Source organism: Larus michahellis, chromosome 3 (genome assembly GCF_964199755.1).
Source record: "Larus michahellis chromosome 3, bLarMic1.1, whole genome shotgun sequence".
NCBI lineage: Eukaryota > Metazoa > Chordata > Aves > Charadriiformes > Laridae > Larus > Larus michahellis.
The window spans coordinates 83,377,646-83,396,057 of NC_133898.1; positions in this window are offsets into that span (position 1 = coordinate 83,377,646).

The following is an 18,412-nucleotide window of genomic DNA, read 5'->3' on the forward strand; positions in this document are numbered from 1 at the left end:
CACAGATTTTCCAAACAGGGAAGGGGAACAGTTTTGCACAACGCATGATTAATCTGCAGTACTGCCCGACACAAGATGTTACTGAGGTTGAGTGCTTAGCAGAATTTGAAGAAAGAAAAAAAAAAAAAAGAGGCATATTACATGCTAATAAAAACATGCAATCATCTGTGATAGCTGAAACTTAGGGGAAAAAAATCTGAAGAATCTGTAGAAGAAAGCATAGAAGGTAGATGACAGTGCATGGGTCCATGGAGAAGTGTGGACAAGCACCTCTGAACTAGAGCTGATCAGTTTTATGTACAATTTGCTGTTGAAATATACATATAAAAAAAAAGTATGAGTATTCTCAAGTCTCCATGTTGCACCCTGAGGAATATTCAGGATCGAGAGATGGTGGGAGAAAATTGAAAAGGTTGTAAAAAGGAAACTTCATTCTTAAAACCCTTTTCAGCCCTCGCAATCCCTGCAGGATAAAAGAGCCATAGCAGAAAATGACTGAAGCCATTTAACATTTTAAAAGGAATAAGATTATAAGGAGTAAGGTCAAGATTATTTTGAATGTGACGCCCCACCACTGATGAGATTTTTCAACCAAAGGACTTGCACTTCTATGCTCAGTCCTTGTGTTTGTTCATCCCCTGTCACAGTCCGAGGTAGCTTTGCCGGCCTGTGGGAAGGTTGCGCAGCACAGCATTCTGAAAGAGAGAAACAGGTAATGGTTTTAGAGACGGTTTTCAGAGATGGTTTTTTGCAAAGGGCTATGTACATATCTATGCATTACTGCTATCTTACCTCTTGGATATCCACCCATAGGAGGGCTGGAGCACCTCTCCTATGAAGCCAGGCTGAGAGAGTTGGGGTTGTTCAGCTTGGAGAAGAGAAGGCTTCCGGGAGACCTTCCAGTATCTGAAGGGGGCTTCAAGAATGCTGGAGACAGACTTTTGACAAAGGCATGTAGTGATAAGATGAGGGGTAATGGCTTCAAACTGGAAGAGGGGAGATTTAGATTAGATATCAGGAAGAAACTCTTTCCTGTGAGGGTGGTGAGGCACTGGCACACGTTGCCCAGGGAAGCTGTGGATGCCCCATCCCTGGAAGTGTTCAAGGCCAGGCTGGATGGGGCTTTGAGCAGCCTGGTCTAGTGGGAGGTGTCCCTGCCCATGGCAGGGGGCTTGGAACTACATGATCTCTAAGGTCCCTTCCAACCCGAACCACTCTGTGATTCTAAGATTCATGCAAGGGTCTATCAAGGAGTTCCCTGAGTTCTTTGCTTTCTGAACAAGACAGAACTAAGCTTTTGATGCCAGCTCATGTTACTAGAAATGCCTTTAAACACCTACACATCTTTTGCTCTAGTCACACTTAATTATGAGCTCATTTGACAACTGACACCTAATTAACCTGATTTCCTTTCATTCTTTTTCCTCCTCTGTTCTAACTTTACTGACTGCACTATAGATGCTAACACTGATGCCAGTGCAGTCTTGGTCTCTGCCTTTTCACTTACATTTTCCATCCCTGCTGCTTGTGCAAAAGACTGGTTTTCAGGCTTCTGGCCAAACTCAGAAATAATAGGTTCAATGTCTTTTTTGGTTTTTTTCCTCACTGAAATGTGTGTCCCCAAATTCATTTTTCATTGAAGAATGTGTCCAGAAAAAAAAAAAAATTAAACACATCTATCCCAAAAGAGAAACAATTTGAAAATGAAATGACTTGACTCTGCCAGCATTTTGTGAGATCCTTTTCCAACAATTCACTGAATTTGTCACGAACACTTCACTGTGTGGTCCTAAAATATGGGGTCTTGTTTGCTCCTATTGTTGCTCTTCCACAGTGCTTCATGCACTGAACAATCCTACATTACCATAAGACTTCCAAGCTCTTTTATATAGCATTTTTAAGTTTGTGAGAGATATTTTTTGTACGTTTCCACCTTTACTTGTATAAAGCTTCCTCAAAGGAGAGGTCTGCTTCTGGTCCTCTGTTTTTTCCTACCAGATTGCTGCTAAAAACATGTAAGCTCTCAGCAGGACCTAGTGCACAATATCATTAATCAGTGCCACCCACCAAATTCTTGCCACTATCTCAAAGTAGCACCTGGGGGAATATTTCTCAGCCTCTGCTCATAATCAGTGACCTCTTGCTTATTATTTTTACTGCAGTGACAGTTTTGCTGGATCAACTGACTTCTCCGTGTGTCCTTTGTTAGATTTGCAGCAGGTACAATTTAGTCTTCCTAAATTCATATTTGGCTGCAAGTTTCTTCCCTGTTGTAAGTCTCATCTTCAAATGCTTCTGCCCAGAGGTTGAAAACTGGCTTTGACCTCTCTGCAGCTACTTTGTGCAATGGGTCTACATCACGGGAGCAACACGCTTTCTTCTTTTCCCCCTTCTGCATGCTTTGGTTTCCCTTTCCCTTATGGTCTCAGACAGAGGCAGCAGGTAGAACTCCGATCTTCCCGGCGAAGTCGAAAAGGTAGTGAGAAATTGTGGGTTTCAGCCTCCTTCATCATTTTGATTTTTCAGAAAACAAGACCTGACTCACAGCTACACAGCGGCAGCGGCGCAGGAGTCGCCAGCCTCCCAGGGCTCCGCAGTCCCACCACGGCAGCTAAGCCTTGCCGTGCTTAGGCATGATGTCCAGTTCCTGGGTACGTCACCTCCCACCAGCGACACTTTCCAACAGTGGTCACCCGACCTCGTCAAGGAAGGGACACCTTTGCTACCAGAAAGCACGGTGACACTGTGAAGACATGGGGTAAAGGCAGGACTAATTCCAGCAGTAAAAGGAACAGTGGGATGCTGGCAGGGGCCGCTGTTACTGCCACACTGCACTTCCCAGTAACGTTACTGGAAGCCATGTGTTCACCCAGCTTAGTTTAAAGACGCTCAGGACAAAGTTACCAGGATCCTATTGGAACATTTCTCTTAAGCCTTTCAGACAATTCAGGTTCTACCACCCCATTTTTAGTTCGCTCTTTCCCACTTACCATAGCACTGCAATGAATCTCACGGACACATCTTCAGAGCGAAATGGAAAATATCTTTTCGTTTGCCAGCAGCAAAAAAATAATAAAAAAAAAAAGTTAAGATTAACTGCTGTTGTCAGCTCTGTTAACAATGTCTTTTGCAGATTTGTCCAATCTTAGTTAGTGTTGTTTTCACGCATAGTGAAGTATAGCTATTGTCTCTGTCATACGCAAAAAATTCCATTTCTTTAGCAATGTGCTAAAACCCGAAAAAGAAAAATTGTCTTTCATAATTCCTGACAAGATTCCATTATACTGAAAGGGAAAAGCGATCTTGTATTTTACGTACCCAAAAGTGATGTCTTAAAGGCTGTGGTGCCTTTGTTACATGAAGAATATTTTTCCACATCGGTGCAGTTGCTCTTAGATATCACATCCATTACTGCCCTCCAAGTCTTTCTTTCGTATAATATGGGAGGGTGTTCTCTGGAAGACACATGGCAACTTTCATGTCACATCAGAATTAACCAAAATATCACAAGGAAAATACAATTTTTTTCTCGAAACCTTTAAACCTAATAAATTCTCAACAGAAGTCTGTGGTTTATAATAAACAGATAATTCTTAACTGTCTGAATAAATTACATGATACAGTTTCGGCATAGTTTTGCACCTCTGGGGTATTACGGCAAAGAAAGCTGGAGGAATCCATCACAGCTGAAGATTAAAAGACAAAGTCCTTCCGTAATATAAATTCTCCTAACTTCATCAAATTCAAGCAAGCTACAATGATTTACACTTCTCCAGAGGGTTTTCCGCACTGTTTTTTTCATAAATAGAAGGGTAAAAGTGGGAGTAAGAAAAGGTAAAATTATGGATAAATAAAACAGAGAATGGAGACTGCATGAAGTCTACCTAGGGACCTCTGTTCAGATGTAATTCAGCTAGGAAGTGCATGTGCTTTATAGCTCTATGTCGTACAGGAAAAATAAAGATACATTTTTAAAAGATCTTCAGAAAAATAACCTATTGTGTCTCACACAGCTCTGTGTCAGATGATCTCATCTGTGATTGCTAAGAAATACCAGCTCAATGGTGTGTCATAAGGGGAGCAGTTCCCTTACCCACACATGGGTGTCCAGTGGCATTTGAGATGCTCTCAGGCATCCCCTCAGCCTCCAGATGCTCTCCCAAAGGTTGCAGGTATCCCAGGTCCTTGGGTGGTATGTGCCAGGCCCGCGCAGGCATCTCAGACATTCTTGGGCATCTCAAATTGAACAGCTTTCTTATGTCTGGGCACCTGAAACCTGCCCCTGGCAGGGAGCCAGTTCTAGAGTAAGACATCTAAATTTAGATGCCTACATGTAAGCCACCTAAGGTGCTCAGGGGTGCCTGAGGGTCCACACAGGGCTGGTGGACAGGGCCCAGGCTCTGTGGGAGATCCACAGCCTGCTGGAGAGGCAGCTGGACCTGGCCAGGATACCCCTGGGCATCTCGGATGGCTGTAAGTGCTCATATTTGGGCACCTGGATGCAGCCCTATGTCTCCACTGACCGTAGTAAGAGCTTGGCTTCAGCTCACGTAAGCGCACTACGTGTACACCCACAACACGGACAGTAAGGCTGAAAGAATTCTGCAAGAAAAGCCTTGAGCTGCCTGGGTATCAGCTGCCTCAAGAAAAGCTTAGTTATTTTTACCTCCTTTGCCAGAGCAGAGTTTGAAAGCGGGTGCCCAGTCACACCTCTGCCACCCAATAGCCCTGTTCTGAGGAGATTACTCATAACTTTACAATCCAAGTGTCTAAAGATGTTTTAATACTACCCTGATGCCACAAATACAGAATTTATACTGTACTCACTCCCTTAACTTCAAAAATTGAAACCATCCAACAACTACAAATATAAATATAGTCTTCATCAGATGGCATTTTGTTATTTTCAAGTGGCTTTTGTCCTGAGATGACAACGAATTAAACTTAGATACCAAGTTAACTCTTTTCAAGAGCGAGTTCTCAGCAGCTGAAGCTTTGTAGTGTAAAGCTTTTTCATTACCAATGTGAGTATGGAATTCAGGGTGGTTTTGGAGTTGCTTCAAAAATTGCCAGCTTAGTTCATCCATTCAAATGCCGACTCTTTGCTGTTGGAATTTATTTCATATGCCCATTTTTCAATAGAAACCATTTATGAATACTCTGCCAAGCTGAAAAGTGAAGTTGTTGTGTATTGACTCCCAGTGATACTGGCTTGTTTTTTTGAACTCGTGTTTTCTACATCCATCTCTTCAATAAAGAAAATATTTTCCACTGGTTCAGAAGTGGAGATCTCATCCTAAGCCTGGTTAAAAGTCTCCTGCACTCACTCCACACCTGCTTTGCTGTGCCCCAAACGGAGAGAGCTGCAAAAAGGATTTGGTCATGAAGCTATCACTGCCCAGTCTCTGCAGACCCTCGAGTCCAATGCTTAGACATAGATCGGGAAATTTTTACTTGGATGATTTTCAGTTCTATCATACAAGCTTCTAGACGTAAGTGCCTGAATTTCTTAAATGCCATCTTTTGGATATACAAGCACACGTTCTGACTGAGTTTAGGAACAAGGTATCCAGCCCACACTTAAACTTCATAGGGTCCTACAAGCCAGACACTCAATACCTTGCATGTAGAACCCATCTGGGACATTGGTACCAAAGCGCATACCCACCGCATCCCAGGTGTAGCATGGGTGAAGGCAGCAGTGCCTTCCTTCCAGGCATTCCCTGGGAAGGGCTGGCCAGGCTTGATGAGCTCTGAGCAAGCTGATCTAGTTGAAGATGTCCCTGCTTACTGCAGCGGGGTTGGACTAGGTGACCTTTAAAGGTCCCTTCCAACTCAACACATTCTATGGTTCTATGATTCTATGATAAGGGCTGGGGTGGTGTCCCTGCCCCGCTGACTGATACCAGAGTAAGCAGTAGACTAAAAAGTCATGGTCACTCGCTCACCAGTCCAATAAATAACAGTCTTGGCTTCAAGTGGAGAAAGGGTGGGCTACACCTCTTCTTCCTACAGGCTACCCCAAAGTCCATGAGTGAAGGAAGGACTGAATTCATGTCCAGCCATATCTCACAAGGGCAGGTGAACAAGGGCCAATGGGTGAGAAGAGGACCGATGCCACCTCCTCACTTGGCTGTGAGGGAAATGCCCCTGTGGTGAGAAGGGGCAAGCTCTGGTGCTTATCACAGCCTCATGGCAAGGCAACCCAGCCACAATCAGATGCCTATTTGGAGCCCTACATCCACACAGGTCTCAGGGAAGGACGTGGCATCTCTGTTAGCGTTTCTCAGACAGCTCCATCAGCTCCCCAGGCAGTGCGCCGGGCTTTGCTGGTGGCTTTGCCGAGTGTCTGTACAGACAGTGGGGACCCACAGAGTCAGTTCCAGTCCCAGAAGATCCTAAAAAGTCATGAACCTCGGTGGTTTGCTATTTGGAATTGCTGCCCTATACAGTTATTCTTCTGCTGGTATATGCGACAGTGATCTAAAAGAAGGCTTTTTTGTCTATTTTCTAAGAGATTATTTCACAGAGGAATGATGGCTCTATTTAACAAACAGTGCAAAGAGCATCTGGTCTATACAGAAGAAAACAACAAGCTAATTATAAACAATTCTGTCTATACCTCCTATTGCCTATTTTTTAATTCCTTCTCTGATTTAATTTCATTTTAGTATTGTTTCAGGGAAATAGGATCTTTTGCTTTAAGACTTCATCTGCTCTCACTTGTCATAATTTAGAAGCTAATAATCCTCTTCATGACATCACACACACTCACTAAAACCCATTATGCCAAGGACAAAGTATGACAGTCTCAGGCGTGGGGAATAAGAACAACAGATGAGAGACAGCAACAGATGCAAATTAACTGCTAAAGACAAAGAATTATATTGTCCCCTTCCACAAGAAAACTCCGGGAGGAAGGAAAACAGCCCAGCAGTGCTGTTTGTACCCCGGGGATGCTTTCTAAAATCCCTTGCCCATCGTTAGCAGCAACGGAATTGATCAGAGCAAAGCTTCTCTTCTTCACAAAGGAAATGTAGTGGGCTAGCAAATGGCAGCTAAAACACGGTGTTAAACACAGCCTAGCACTTAGTGTAACCAACTCATGGTTAGCCTTAGGTTGCTTTTAGTATTAAGTAAAAGCGTGGCTTTACTCCAATTCATAGTCTTATCGCTTTTCCCATCCAGTTTGAAATGATGTTGAGTATTTTTTAAACAACTGTATTTTCTTTTATCGTTTCCAAAGGAGGGATAGTGCCGTGAGCTGAGCTGGGTAGGAGTGATAAAGACGATTGGGATGTTTTGATAGCCCCCAAGCCTATTCAGTCTCACTTTTTATGTGGTTTTGGCTGAAGGCGTCCCACGTTCACTGAAAAACCTCATGCTGTTAATAACATTGCAGTGTACTACAGCAGAGCCGTGGAAATGTGTTCAGAGACCGTAGTGGTCACAAACACAGCTTTTACTCAAACAAGGGGTTCCCCATGAGTGCCCTCAGATCTTCAGACAAGGAAGGATGGTGAGCTGGGAGAGCGCAATGCCAGGCTCAGTTGTAAAAGGAAAAAAAATTAGCATGTCTGACTTTTCACCGTAGGTTTCTGTTTCCAAATTGCAGATCAGGAACCACTTATCCTTGGCCAAAAAAAAAGTTCTGCTTTTTTTTTGAGTTTAAAACAGCTTTTTAAAACATAAGAGCAGAAAGATTCTTTAAGGCGGTGCCTTGTCTCCAGCAGTGACTGCAAGCTGGTGTACACCAGGTACAGGAACACGGCAAATATGCATGGTCCTGCTACCAAGTACATTCCCAGCATTCTGTAATCCTCAGCAAAGCTCTTTTCCATGAGCTTCTCCTGTGCCCTTTGAGTCCATGCAAACTTTGAGCATCCATGATGTCTGCGAGCAGGAGTTCACAGCCCAAGGACAGCCCGACGGTAGAACAACCTCCTGTGCTGTCAGCAGAACCTACCACCTACTACCTTCATCTGACAGTGCCCCATTCCTCTACCAGGAGCGTGCTGTTGATCCCCTCTTTCAATTCCTTTAGTTATTTCATCAACTTCTATGAAGCCCCCCCACCATTTAATTGTCTCTTTTTCAGACTGTTTTGTTCCCTCTCTCTTTGTTCCTCACACAGAAGCAGTTCCATATTCATGATCATCCTTGTTATCCTTTTCTGAAATTTTTTCAGCCTTTCTACACCTTTTTGAGAAAGAAAGACCAGAACTGCATGCAGTATTGAAGGGATGAGCAAATCATGGACTTCTATAGTAGTATGATGACAACATCCAGTTTTCTCTCTCCTTCTTTCCTGGCAACTGTTAATACTTGCTTTGCCTCTTAGACTGCGTCCTGATAGCAAGCATGAATAGTTTTCATGGAGCTATCTATCCTAACTCAGAGCTTTTGCTGCTGAGGAAAGCAATCAGCCCATCTTTTTATATGTGAAATCAGGATTGTTTTTCCCCCACCTTCATATTTGTCTGCATAAAATTTCATCTGTCATTTTATTGCACGCTCAAATCTAGCAAGCTCCTTCTGCAACTCTGCAGAATCATCTTTGCTATCCTGAATAAACAATCACCCTTGCATCATCAGCAAACCCCACTCCTCACCCCCTTTTCCATGTCATATATGGCTGTGCTAAACAGCACAAGTCCCAGTATACATTTTCTTGCAGGATTCCCCTTACAATCTCACTTCATCGTGAAGAACGACCATTTGCTCCCACCTTCTTTCTTCCCCACCACCAGGTTCCTTTCTTTTAATAAACTATTTATCCATGCACGAACCACCCCTCTTGCCACACAGCTGCTTTTCTTCCTTAAAAGCTTTTGGTGAAGGACCTTACTGAAAGCCTTTTGGAAATTCAAGTAGACAGCATAGCCAGCTTTTTCTTATTCAATTGCTGGTCTGAGAAGGTGATGTTCATCTATAAAAGCTATAACGATTATTCCCTAGCAAAAGGGATTGCTGTTACCCCAGCCAGGAAAACTTCCCCAGTGAAATGACAATGCAGGGAATCCAGCACCGGTAAAACGAGTAATTTTCCATAAGACATATTACCCAGCACTCATTTCCAGAGGAAATCACCTAGGTCAAGAAGTCAGCAGGATTCAAAAGACAGGTGGGCAACCACGCTCAGCGTTCTCCTGGCTTGTTTTCCACTAATGTTGGAAGGGATATTAAAACTCATGAATCGGGGCTTAAATGATTGTCTCAATATAAAAAGTCAGGATGAACTCTAATGAAGCTTAGTAGATGATCCCTTTATTTTCTGAATGCTCCTTCATTTGAGCCTGACCTGACAAAAAGAGGCATAAAACTTAAAGGGTGCTTTAGCAGGAGAATCAGAGACGGGGCTGCAGGCTACGGAGCCGGCAAGAGGAACTGCCTTCCGGCTGCTCGCCAGCTGCAGCACCGCTTGCTTGGCCTGCACGTGAGGATAAAGGCCGAGACGAAATTGTCTGGGAAGCTTTTCAACAACTTATTGATCTTCATTTTAATGCTGACATTTGGGTTGTAATATAAGCTGTCTGAGATCTCAAAATCTTTATTTAAATGACAAAATATCCCATCTATAATCCTCATATAATAACTTGTAGCACTCTACAACCAGCCTAATGTTCGTGCTTGGTATGTTTCTCATATTGGTTTTCCCTTCCCTTCCCTTCCCTTCCCTTCCCTTCCCTTCCCTTCCCTTCCCTTCCCAGCAATTTGCAGCAACCGAAGATTCTCAGACTATTTAAACTGGATATTTTGATATTGGATGTATTGCAGCCAGTGCTACAGCATTTCTTAATGATAAACATAAGAGCTGATCAGCACATTGGGAAATATTTTGGAGCTCTGCAGACATAACAATCTCTTGTTTGTTTTTTTCTTGGTTGTTTCTTTACTCCACAGACCATATGGTAAAAGGCAGTATGGTAAATGATGTTTCTGCTTTTTTTTCTTCTGTGTAATACTTTGCCTCCGGTGCAAATAATAACCAAAAGTAAAATATTAACCCTCTAGGTTCCACCTTGCTTCTTGAAAACTTCTGGTGATGATTTCTGGTGCATCTATGTGCCTCCAGGACTGAGCTAGCGCAGACAGCTCGGAGTTAGCTTCACACTAACTGGATACCTCCACTTCCCAACTGTTGCACAGAAACACCCCTAGCACAGTAGATTAGCGTGCTCAGAGGGCTGTGGTTTGAAAATTAGCTTGGATAGCTCTCTGATACGTGTCTGTCCACATGTTTACTTCAGAAAGGTATCTACTCATTAGCACAGAAGCAGGAAAAACAAAATAGCACAAGGTATTTTTTATTTACCCCCCCTTTGATTTCCATACGCAGCCCATCACTGTAGTATCTAAGCATGTCATCCATGTTCAGATGCTCTAGACATAATTTTCTGTGCGTGTCACAAATGCAAAAGCAGTGCAATTCTTAGTATCATCTATTCGTTATTTGTGTGCAGTGATACCTAGTCTATCGGAATTATGGCAGGCAATCTGCATTAATAAGCAGAATGACCTTCCCGAATTTCCAGTCTTCAAGAACAGAATTCAATTGTCATTTTCATAAATACTTCCAAACAGCTTCATTTTTGAGAGCAATCCCATTGATGCTGCATTTTAGCCTATGTGTCCGCAATTAGATCTGTCCATGTTATTCTTTTGGCTGAATGTGTTTAGCCAAAACATGCACAGCAAATTGTAAAGATAATGCCAGGAGAGACAAAAGAAAAAAATCTTTTTAGTCGCTATACATAATTGCAGGCAAACATGCCTGAAAACAGATTATGAAAAGAGTAATTGAGGTACTCTCTTAAAGTAATTAAGAAACTAGGAGAGTTAACTCAATTGAAAGACAATATCCTTATTAAGGGAGAATAAGATAAAGGAATATGTTGAAGTGGATGACACTTTCCAGAAAGAATATGCTATTTCTGAAGCCATTAAGTTGAATTTCAATTGCTATCCATTTTCTTATCTAAGCTTGTATATGTGTGCCGGTATGAGTACATGTTTTCTGAACTCCATCGTCCCTTAATGTATTGATTTTCCCTCCCATTGGGCTGGTTCCGTAATATATTTGTACTGCTAATACACAGCAAAGGTGCCTCACGTACACGCTGTTTGGTGAGAACAGCATCATGTTCCCGTGAGGGGAAAAGAAGTCCCCAAGCCCTGACGTACCCATACTCGCTAATCTTTCATACTCTGTTGCACTTGCACCCTCCCGCTGATTTCCATGGCATAGAAATATGCTTTCGTAGCCATGAGGGAGCTCCTTAACCCAGTAATTGCTTCTTTGCTGGCTTCTTCCCTTGGTCAGCCTGGTCCTGTGTTTGGGCAGAGGGTGGGCGAGCATCTGGAGGTGAGGAGGAGGAGGAGGGAGAGACCTGCAGGGATGGTTCAGAAGCCAGATGCTCTCTGGTGCCAGGGAAGCTTCAGGTGAGGGTTTTGGAGGAAAAGGCAGCCGGCCTGATGCTGTACCACACAGCCAGTGCGCTAGCACTCCATTGCTTGTACTTTTTTCACCTGTACCTGAATGAATGAGGAAGGCACAAGTGAATTCACGTGTCAGGAAGCTGGTCACGGCTGCTACTTCAGGCTAATAAGCCTGGATAGCCAGAGGCTTCTTGGCAGTAACAGGGAAAAATGGATTTTGCCAAAAGTGGCTGTGCAGCTCTCACAAGGACCCCTCTGCCCAAACATCCCAGGGAGCCGGTGCCAAGTCAGGGCCTGGCTCCGGGAGGCGATGGCCACCTCCCCGCAGCGAGCACCTCTGCCCTCCCAGACAGGCCGACTCCAGCAGCCTGCGAAGAGGGAGCGAGGGAGGTCATGGTCTTCCCGGCAGCCTTTTTGTGTGTTTCCCCTCCTTCCCTGCCACACAGCCCACAGGAGCTGCTCCCCCTTCACGTGGTAGAACTTGGAGGCACTCATCGTCCTGGCCTCCTTCCGTCGGCCACCCGCGGCATAGCCTGCCTCATCCCAGGCTGTGGGACCTCACAGCTGAAGGTGGCAAAGTCAAGGCAAGGGCCGGCACGTGGGGTTTTGCCCCATGTGAGGATTTTTATCAGTAGGAACCGACCCCAAATCGTTCCTTGTCCACAGCTACACCTAAACTCCCTTGAACTCAAGGAGGCTCTCCTTTTCCCTAATGGATTTGGAGAGGACACAGACTAAACTCAGTGAGCTGCATGTGCGAAAACAACGGCAGGTTTAAACAAAGAAAGAGGCATATTAATAGGTGAAGGAAGGAAATTGTATTCTCTTTACTGTGGTGGTGGGTTTTTTTAATGTCATTTTTCCCACATGTAAATCTTGCACTTTTAGAAGAAAAAGAGCACTATCAAATGTAGCCAGCTGTTGTTCAAGTGCTCTGCCTTTTCTTTCTCATCCAAAACATTTACAAAATATTTACATCTTAAAAACCTTTACTTTCTCTTCTGTAAGTTACTGGTGTTGTTCTGCTGCAGCCGACTTACAAGATAACTATTTCTTTTTACTAAACTTTCACTCCAATCAAATATTTTTAATACAGAGAGTACATAAAGGATGGATCTGTTATGTCTGGATGTTCTTCATAATGGATTCATTTTATTTTGGTCTTTCCTTTAACTTTCATCGATTCTAGCTGAACCATACACCCTGAAGGCATTGCGTCTGACACCCAGGTGTAGCACATTCCTATTTACTTCTGCCCCTCCCCATTTCCCGTCACTGTAAATCGGTCGCTTCACATCATGCAAGACAAACCATACTAAACTAATTCTCCAGTGCTTCTTTCTTTCCGTGTAAATGCACATGTTGACTTACTAGATTAAAGTAATCTGCTTACTGACACTGAAGTAGTTGAGTATACGAACCAACATCATTAATTATCTTCACTGACATGAAGCCCATCGGTGCCAAGGACAGGTGGCAATCAACATTTTCCATGTGTCTTGTGCTAGGAAGCCAAAAAGGAATACCTAAGCTCAGGATTTACTTATTTAAATTCAGTACAAAAGCATTTTTCTCTGCCCGTGACCACTTCCATTAAATCAATCCTAATCTTTCAACAATGATGTGAATGCCATTATGCAAATAAGCAACTGCTTTTCAGACTTGCAGAAATGATGACACCTATACAAAGACTTCTGAGGCTCTTTAACTGTGGCAGTCGCTGAACTTCATAAATACTGATTTGTAAGTATGGCATTCAGTGATAATGATTTTTTTTTTTCAGTGAGGTTGGCCACTTTTAGAGCTGTATCTCGAAGCTGAGAACTAATGAAATGTTTAATATTCTGGAATAATTCACCTCCGTGCATCAGAATGTTGTAAAAAGGCTCCCATCTGATGACGCCTGTAGCTGGCACGGCACGCTCTGCATTTATCACAGTGCTCCAGATAATATTAGTATTTAATGACTGTGCACTGATAAGCTGAAACTGGATGAATAGACTGTCTTCCATCTCATTCTGCTTAAGGTGACATGAACTTTCATTTATGCCACAGCCACTTGCAGCTGTTCAGATACACTCTAAAAACGCTGAAAGGAATACTCTATCAATTCACAACTGAATGAATGACCATAAGAATGAGTCTGTTGTCTTACTGTCTTTGGACTGCTTTAATAAAAGCATTTGTATTCCATGAAGGAGGCAAGAATATAATTAATCATTGACACAACTGAATAGGCACATTGTCTAAGTGATTCATTAGGAAGTGGTTTCAAGAATATTTATTTTGATGATATACGTTTTATAATTCATTAGCAACATAATAAAGTGAACACTCAAAAGAATCCATTTCCTATTTTTATACCTTTGATTTAAATATAACTGCATCCTCGCTATCTGTGACTCTCTTTGCAAAGATTTGTGTCTGAAGCAAAACACAAGAACAGAGATCAGGATGGATACAGCTAGTAATGCTGGGAACCTGTATTTACAGGGCTGAAGTCCTTTTTGTATTGATAACCGCAATTCAAAGCAGAAATACGATATACACGGTGAAATTCGGCCCCACAATTTAGTATTACTGATAACAACCTCAGCCGATAAGTAAACTAAACGAGTGCAACTACGTGCAAGAATAGGTATTTGCAATGATTTTTTCCATACTCCAGGGTGCAGAATATGAGCAGGAGGTGGGAAAGAGCAATGCAGAACTCCTCACGCTGCCACGCCACTCTTCTGTACCTACAGGGAGCTAGGGCTATACTACAGCGGCTTGGTATGCTACAAGATTTTTCTCTCTTTGAATGCTTCAAAATAAAAAGTTTGGTTTGAAAAGGAGGCTTTTTTTGACACATATTTGAGCTGTATTTCTTAAACTCCACAAGCCTTTATGGCAAGTCTACCCACTAGGGCTCTTGGTTCTCTTCACTGCTAGGGCTCGATGACATCCGTTACCCATAGTTTCCACCTGCAATTAATCTAACACCTAGTTAGTAGATGCACCTTCCTAACACCGAGAATGAGAGCTACAGTGGATGAAAGAAGAGTTAAAGAGTATCGTGTGTGGGTCAACTGGAATTGGTGCAACTCTGAGTTAGTTCAAACTTGTTTTTAACAAGAAGATGGGCTCCCCCAGCCAAACAGACCTCCTGCACCGGCTGGCACATCTGGTCATCTGGATCTTTCTAAGAAAAGATAATAATTTATTTAAAAGATCTTTATCTATTCTTAATGACAATGCTTGTGAAAACAGCTTGATTGGTAAGGACTGAGATAGAAGGCTTCTGGGAAGAGATGAAGGGAAAGCTGGAAGAAAATGAAAAAGCAAAATGAGCAGTGGGAGTATAGACTTAAAAATAAGAAGTGTAAATCTAAAAGCTATTGAAAACATTATGTAACTACTAAGGTATTTGACACGAAAGCTTAGGCTGGGAATTACAGGTTTCCTTCGTTTTTCTAACAACACCTAGTAGGAGGCTGATGACAACTAAGAACTTCAGCGAGAGAGAGAGTATCAGATACCGATATCAGAAACCATCTCCATGCTTGAAGTCTTTAAACATTTGTGATGGAAAGCATCTGCTTTATTCGCCTGACTATAACACAACCTTTTCATTTTCACAGTTCATGTCTTCCGTCATTACACAATGCTTCGAAGAGCTTTTAGATTTACGCTCTGTGTTTTTAACTTTATATTCTCACTCCTGAGCAGACACCTTACTTGAGGGATGGAGTGAACTACGGCTCCGCAGTGATGCAAATGTCAGCCCAGGGAAGCACCTCTTCTCACAGACCCACGATTCAGCTGCATCTGTGCGGGCAGACCACCTTTTACCTAACAGTCTCGGGGCTAAAGCATCCATCTGAGCAGCTGGAGGTCTAGAACAATTCAAATCTACATCTCTTTTTTGCCATACCAGCATTTACCGTGATATATTTGCCAGCTTCTGAGCACTTGGAGGTACTCAGCATCCGTGGGGTGTATCTGAGAGAGATAGAGATGCCACAGGGCAGTGGTTTTGGCACACCGTCCAGCTTCAGTGCCAGTTTCCAGATTTGTTTCTGTACTTGGCATTAAACTGTATTTACCTCCTAAGTGGAAACAGTCTTGAGAAGATGCAGGTCTTTCCTCGCTCACACTGAGTGCCCTAAGCACTGGGCTTTCAACCCACATGGTTTTTGCACCCTTCTTCTTGGCCCGTAGAAATCTTGGACCCTTCTCTGGTTCCTACATTTGACAATAGCTGCACTTTGTGCAGGGCTCAAACCTTCGAGGAGGAGAGAAGCAGGCTCTGAGCCTGCCCTTGGCTCTGCCGCGGCCCCGCAGAGTGACTGAGCTTAGCAAGGGCTGTGGCAAGTGCCCTGACCACAGCGACTCTGGCCAGGTGTAGAAACCACAGAGTGGGTCCCTCTACAAATCTAAAGCCAGGAAAGCACTCACCAAGTGAATTTAACATCTCCAGCAGCAGCAGCCACAGACTGGGATTCGCATATTTTTGTTACAGCTAAATCCTACGTAGGGTACCTCCTCCACCTCTTCTGGATGCTGGTGTCTGAAATGAGCTCAGGTTGGGAAGAACCAGTTTCCAGAAGGAGAAGTCTCCTTCTCTGTGGCCAGGCTGCTTCAGGGTGTGAAGAGACTTGGTCGGGGAACTAGATCCCCCACACCCTCCTCATGGAAACCTGAGTGGACAAACCGCTAGGGCTCTCCACCTTAACTGCAGCTGAGGACACTCAATCCCGAGTCTATTATCTGAATGCCTTTAAAAAGGAAAAGATAAAAACTTAAACGGACTGTTTAGCATTTTATTTGACTGATGCATTAAAAAAAGCCTTTTGCCTAAATTAAAACTATTTTATCTGTACCTGACAGGGAATGCTGTTAATTGAATGACATTGTAAAAAAGGTTTCCAATTTGAATTTTGCTCAGTTCTGCAGGCTGCGTGTGATCTGAACTACAGGATTATATTGTGTTGTGACACGACTTCGTTGATGTCTCACTTGTAAGAGTTAGCAATAAAAACTAGTTTACTCCACTAATGCAATACGGATTCTTCTTACTTCAGTTGTACCCACAAATAAAGGGAGAAGGCGTTACTGCAGGAGAATTCAGCTATACAAAAGTCTGCTAAAACCTTTTCAAAGTACATAAAAAGTTTAATGCTCATTCCAAAATGCCTAAGAGGTCCTACACAAGAGCCCTCTTGCAACTACCTGGGAAGTACAACATTACATCCATAGAGGAAAAGCCCATTGCTTCTTAAAGAGATAAGTCATCATATCACCTGCCACCATATTCCCCTGCTTCATAACTTATTTTTATTGACCAAGGACAATGCAGGGAAAGAAAAAATGCAGTAGAGATTTATTAAACATTAAAAGAGTCTAAGAAAACATAAAAAATCTCCCCCTTAAACACAGTTATTGATAACTTTTCCTCCTAGAGTACAGCATGATGTACCACTACTTTACTCCAGAGATAATGGAGAAGGCAACCATCTGATGTTATAAGTCTCTCCTTAAGCGGTTACCGAGGAAACAGACGGGGCTCTTTCCTACACTGTGAAACCATACACTGAGCTTTTTTTTTTACTCCTCTGTTTGGGGGAAGCCACCAGCACACCCAAGGGAAGGTCTGGTGCCAGCAATCCGGGGTCACTTTTTGGTGCCCGCTCGGGTAACCCTGCCTTGACTGCAGCGGCGTCGAGAAGCTGACACAAGGCAATCTGCATGTTTTATGGAGCTGTCAGACTTCTTGGAGGATGGATCGTGCCCAGAGATGGGTGCATCTAAGGTAGTCCCATAAATCTAATAGCGGGTATGAGAAGAGAGCTGTTTACAACCAGCCAGAAACTCACACCGCCCAGTTTCACGGCTGAACAGTGGGACTGGCCCAAAGACGCCAGTTCAGGTGATCAGGTTCCTGTCCAGCCCAACTGGAACTAATCTTGCACTTTCTGCTGCCCCTTCCTAGCTGGCCCTTGCTGTCCTTGGCCAGGTGCCTTCCCACCCTCCACACGGAGCGTTTGCCACAGCTGAGCCTCTCCCCCGACCCAGGGACACAAGGTCTCCTACAGCTTTTCAGGTCTGGTATTGGATTTCTGAGTGTCGCCACAGGCTCTCTTGCAAGCCTGCCTTTAAGGGTGACCTTTATATCTTGCCATACTGCTGCAAAGAATAATATTGTTTATAATTTGGTTTTACATTTATTACATTATTTGACCTTTTAAAAACGGTCATTTGATATAAATACCACAAGTAGTTTTATATATATCAAAGAGCAGTCCAATCGCTCCAGCGGCTGGTTCAAAGCACGCTGGGCAGTGCTGGACTCTCCACAGCATGTGGTGTCTCAGGCATTTTATTGCTGCCTCCTTTGGATCTCTCATCCAGGCCCAATTTTCAAGCCCAATGAGAAGGCCATTTGTAGTCTCAGTCTTCCAGTGCTAGAGAATATTTGATATGAAGTTGATTGAATTAAATAAAAATTATTATGATAGAACCGTTCCTTGGTGATCTATATATCTGCAGAGAATTAGGATGACTGTTGTTTCCAACTAAGTACAACTCAAAAAGTATCTTAGAGATATGCCACCAAAATATACTGATCTTCTTGCTTCTTTTACGATGATTAGGAGGAACATGTTTTAACTGATATAATAGTGGTTTATTAGAATAATGTAATCTTAGTAGATATGTAGATCAAATAAAAAGTTTCAGCAATCCTTTTATTATATATTTCCTCATCCCTTTGCTATCATCCCAATGAAGAGTAAATATAATGGGTAAATTTATGCCTAATGCAACTGGGGATGAATCCGAGTAAGTGGCTGAGTGCTTTCAACTCCACCCCAGTGTGAACAACAACAACAACAACAACAACAACAAAAATCAGCACTGCCTCAAATTTGTCAGTACAGAAATCACTCAAATGACACTGCTAAAATTAAACGAGTTGTAAAATATCATATGC